This window comes from Tupaia chinensis, unplaced genomic scaffold (assembly GCF_000334495.1).
Source record: "Tupaia chinensis unplaced genomic scaffold, TupChi_1.0 Scaffold000275_1, whole genome shotgun sequence".
In the NCBI taxonomy this organism is placed as follows: domain Eukaryota; kingdom Metazoa; phylum Chordata; class Mammalia; order Scandentia; family Tupaiidae; genus Tupaia; species Tupaia belangeri.
The window spans coordinates 2217280-2222426 of record NW_006159757.1 but is presented as its reverse complement, the minus strand read 5'-3'; the positions used below and the strand labels follow the sequence as shown (position 1 = coordinate 2222426).

Genomic DNA, 5147 nt, shown 5'->3' with positions numbered 1-5147 from the left:
GACATACGGATCAAACGTGATGCTCTGCGAACATGACCCGCATGGGGGCGTTCATGTCTGGGGACCTCCCTGAGTGAGTTGGGCTCACATGTGTCCATGATCTGGGCTCACTGAGGCTGGGGTGAACCTGTTGGGGATGCTGTCTCTCTGTCTCTCTCACTTATTGAATAAATAAGCTTAATTTTTTCCAGGTGTTAGCGCTATGTATTTTTTTGTAACGTACTCTAAAAATTAACTTCTAGGAAAATGAAATTAAGAAAACAAGGAAATATAACCCCTATTACCTTAGGATTAGGTTCAAAGGATATGAGAATTACTCAATGTGAGGCTAGCAGGTGGCATGGAGGTTAAGGTGCTGGACTCACACATGGCCTACTAAGGCTTGAGTCCTAGACCTGGCAGCTTGCTTCCTTACTTTCTCTCTTTATTTCTCTGATCAAAACTAAAAAATAATAATAAAAAAATAAATAAATCTTTTTTAAAAATGACTCTGTGAAATCACTGTGGAGGTTTCTTAGTGCTTACTCATCATTTCTATCCTTACTGGCAATGAGCGGTCTCCTGACTGGTCCCAGTTCCCAGGCCACATCCTGAGCAGATCTGGTCTAGGACAGCACATCCCAAAGTTGTCACTGGGATATTCTTCACAGGATGATCATGAGAAACGGCCCCAAGGTCAAATAAGGTGAGAAAAAGGCTACGTAACCTTTTGGACATGCACAACGCAAGATGGCATACTAAAGACTGAGAAATTCTGCCTTTAAAAAAACCAAAACCAAACTTTATTTACCTTTATTGAGCTCAGCTTTCTAATTTTTAAAAGTTATTTATCACTTTCTCTCCCTTTTGTTTAATCACAATTTATTTTTTAATTTGACAAGAGAGAAGAAGAGGAGAAGAGAAAGAGAAAGTGAGAAAGCAAGTTGCCAGGTCTGGGACTCGAACTGTGGTTGGCCATGTGGGAGTCCAGTACCTTTAACCACCATGCTACCTGCTGGTACCCATAATTTATTATTTTTAAATCATTTAATTTTATTATTTTTAAATTTGCTACAGGGCATGTGCACTCACCAAGAGAGAGAGGGTTCTGGGGAGTGAGAAAGTAAGCCTCCTGGTCTGGGACGCAAACTGTGGCCAGCCATGTGTGAGTCCAGCACCCTAGCCACCATGTCACCTGCAAGCCCCTATTTATCATTTATTTTTATACAACATCTGCAATAATTGTCAAGCTAAATATCACTAGTTGCACACTAAGTGCCTGGCCTGGCATCTGATCTCATGGGAATGTGCCCAGCTTGGTAGGAGGAGGTTGGTGTTGCAGGAACCCAAAATGGAAAGCCCTGTGTCAGGGAGGCTTTGTCAGCCCATGCCCTGAAAAGGTGATACACAGCCCCTCACTCAAGCACACCAAACAGCGAGAGGCTCGCTTCCAGTGAAGCTCATGTTGCTCTGTGATTGCCCAGCTGCAGCACAGAGAACCCCGGCTGTTAGTGACACTACATTCTGGCAATTGCCGGGCACACTGGGCCACAGCCGCCTTCAGCAGAGTCTGCGCTCAGGATAAAAGCTCAATCAAGTGTAAGGAGACTGGGAGTTATACTGGAGAATGCCAGCGTGCTAGCTACGGTGACACTGTCTTTCCTTCCCTGGGTGCATTCAGGCTGGTCTCCAGAACAAGTTTTCCTAATTAGTTGGCATCAGGCAAATATCCACTGGTGCAATTTCCTTACGGGAGGCTTTCGAATACCACTTAGAAGGACATTTGCATTCACCAGGCCTCGAGATTTCCCTTTAACAAAACAATTAGCTCTAGTCCAATTTCTGCACAAGGAACCCCAAAGGGCCATTCACACGGAGGGCAGTGGAATGCAAGGTCTGGCTATGCAGTTTGGGACCTACTGTGTGTGTTAGCTACTCCAGCCAATCAAGTAAACTGCATCGCCTTTCAAAGACCTGTTCTCTGCTCTTGCATCCAAAATGACAGGCAACCCAAAACTTCATTTTCTTGCCGACTGCTCCATCTCCATACTGTTTTCTCCCTTCCTAACACTATTCTGTATCCCGGTGGGTTTACTGCTTTATAGTCTACTCTGATACTATCCCAAGTCACAGAGAAAACAGAAGTTTCCCCGGTGACCAGCTGTCTGTCTGCACACCACACCGTGCTTCCACACATCCAACGTGAATTGCCCAACGTTACAGGCATCAAGAGACTTCCCACTGGCGGGGCATAATTAGTAGGTCCCTAGACTATGTCATAGATTTCCGTGGGGTACAACACATGTCAGCAGGTTGATATGTCTCCCAGGAAAAGATTGAGTCTAATTTCCCACCCCTTCAGTAAAGGCCAGCTGTGGGCACTTGCTTCTAATCAGCAGATTGTGAAGAGAGGCCTGCCCACTTCCCAAGCTAGTTTAGGGAAAGGGATACAATTTGTTCCTAGTTGTCTCTCTCTCGGAGGAGAGGCTCCATAGCCTTAGAACCCTGAGCCACCAGGTAAGAAGTGTCACTAACCTGAAGATACGCTGCTGGGAAGCCTATGAGCAGAGACCACACACACCTGGAAAAATGCCTGAGGACCCCTGCAGCTCCAACCCCTTCCCCCAAACCCAGCACCAGACATGTAAGTAAAGAAGTCTTGGATCACTCAACCAGGCCGCTCCCAAACTGCAAGAGAATGGCTGTTTAAGCCACTGAGTTTGGGGCGATTTGCTACTCGGCAGTAGATAACTAGCGCACTTAAGTGCTGTGGGATGGAAACTCCTGCTTCTCTTTTTCTCAGCACACACAGAAAGTCTTAGACTTTCCAGCCAGCAGGACTCATGTGAGGAACACGCAGCACACCTGATCTTAGCCCAGAGCCGCCCCTTCACTCACTCACCGAGTAGCTGGCTCCTGTCTTTCTACTGTAGAAGCTTCTAGTGATGAGGCCCAGGAGTTGCTTGGCAGCTAACCTCGGACACTTGCATTCTCCTGGCTCACCAAGCTCAGCTTTCTCCTCTGTGGTGAACCTGACAGGGGAACGTGACCCAGCCCTGGGTAACCTAGAGACCTCCTTCCTTGGCTTCTGTACTCCCCGGTGAGAAGCGTGTCAGCCCAGGCCCGAGGCGGGAACCGCAATTTCCACGCACCTGCTCACAACTCACTCAAGTGCTCATGGGCATCCGTGGGGCTTCGAGAGCAGAACAAAGCTGGTAATCCCTCCTGTTCCGGAGAAGGAAGGAGAAAACTCACATCTTCATTAACAGCACAAGGAGCCAGTACCCACCAGGAAATGGTGCAGATAGAGAAATCAAATGGCAAGATTTAGCTTTTGTTGTGTGAGATCTGGTAATGGCTGGGAAGGGGCACAGTACCAATGTTCTTCTCTCAGAGAAGACAGCGTGGCGGTCATGAAGAAGAAATGTAAAGGCTTCATGAGGTGCCTGGCATATGCAGGGTTTCCAAAAATGTTCATGGAAAATATTATAAATAAAACTGGATTTGGGGACCAGCAAAAGGTGTCACTGGACTCCCAAGTAGTCGACTATGGTTCAAGTCTCAGACCCAGTGGCTTAAATCACACACCAGGTGTGTGTGTGTGTGTGTGTGTCCCAAATCCCAAGAGAATGGAGGAGAAGGGACTGGTGGCGTGGCCATCCCCTCTTTGTGATTTCATATTTTCTGTCTCTCTGGTGAGCACATGTACCCTATAGCAAAAACCTCTCTTAAAACAAAACAAAAAACCCCTGGATTTCATGGATTTAAAATTTTTGCCCCCAAATAAACTCATACTTTAGTCCCATTTTCCCATGAGATCCCCTCATATAAGAGCTTAGTAAGGTAGGCTATTCCCGTTACCTATCTTCCGAGTTGCACGCGTCCCAGGCTGAGCTCCCAGCGGTTCCTCTGCTCCCTCATCTTCCCCGTCCCAGAAAACAGCACACTATCTTTCAGGTTGTTCAGCCAGAAAACCTCCAAAACCAAACAAGAGGAGTCACCCCTATCTCCTCTCCTCTCACCTTCCACATGCCACCCCTGCCCTGTACTCTGTCCAAGTTCTCACAGCCCCGTTCCTTGCTGGCCAAGTGGCTAAGCCCGCTGTGGGCCTCATCCATCTTCATCCTCCTCTCCACTGTGGCCAGGTAGGTGAATTATGTTAAACCAGGTCACACCAATTGCAGCCAGGTGAATGATATGAAAACTGAGGGCAACGCGACTGTGGCCAGGTGAATTGTGTTAAAACAGGAAGCAATGTTTTGCTCAACACCTTCTGGTGGTCTCCCTTGTTTTTCAAGTGACAGTCAAGTCCCCCTCACGACCTCGTGATCTAGAGGTCTGGCCCCTGCATCAGAACTCTGCTCTCGGGAATGATTGTCGGAAGTGACTGCAGACGAATCGGTATTTGCAAGGGCTGGGAGAATTTAGCGTGTCTTCACTTGAGGTGCTTCCAGTGTGAAAGGGGCCAGGTCTGGCAGCCACAAGCTCTGCCCCATCTGAGTCACAGGAGAAGAAGCCGCTGAAGCCCTGCTGCGCCTGCCCACAGACCAAGAGGGCACGCGACGCATGCATCACTGAGAAAAAAGAAGAGCGTGGTGGACATTAAATGAGGCCTACAAGGAGTGCATGAGAGCCCTGGGATTTAGGATGTGAAATGGTGATCTGTGAGCGAATAATTCCTAAAGAATGAAGATTTAATTACTTTGGGGAGTTTCTGATTTTTTTTTTTTTTTTGGAGAGGTTTTTGCTATAGGACGCATGCGCTCGCCAGAAAGACAGAGAGACAGAGAGACAGAAAGCGAGAAATCACCCCCCAGGGGGATGGCTACGCCATAATCCCTTCTCCTCCATTCTCCTCTTGGGATCTTGGGCACGTACACACACGCGCCCAGCATGAGTTTAAGCCACTGGGTTCGAGACTCGAACTGCAGTCGACTACATGGGAGTCCAGCGACAGCCATTACACTAACTGCTGGTCCTCTTGATGAGTTTTAATAAATAGAAAAGTATTATTTATCCAAATATTTTATTTTGTTTATTATTATTCATTTGACCAGAGCAAAACACACACAGAGAGAAAGGGAAAGTGAGAAAGCAAGCCACCAGGTCTGGGAGTCGAACCATGGTTGGCCATGTGGGAGTCTAGTACCTTAACTACTGCATCACCT

General features: G+C 47.5%; 1 pseudogene; it reads left to right on the top strand.

Moving 5' to 3' along the window:
- The first annotated feature begins 4349 nt into the window (after window positions 1–4349).
- Window positions 4350–4632, top strand: LOC102478735 (cytochrome c oxidase copper chaperone pseudogene; annotated as a pseudogene).
- The last annotated feature ends 515 nt before the right edge of the window (window positions 4633–5147 follow it).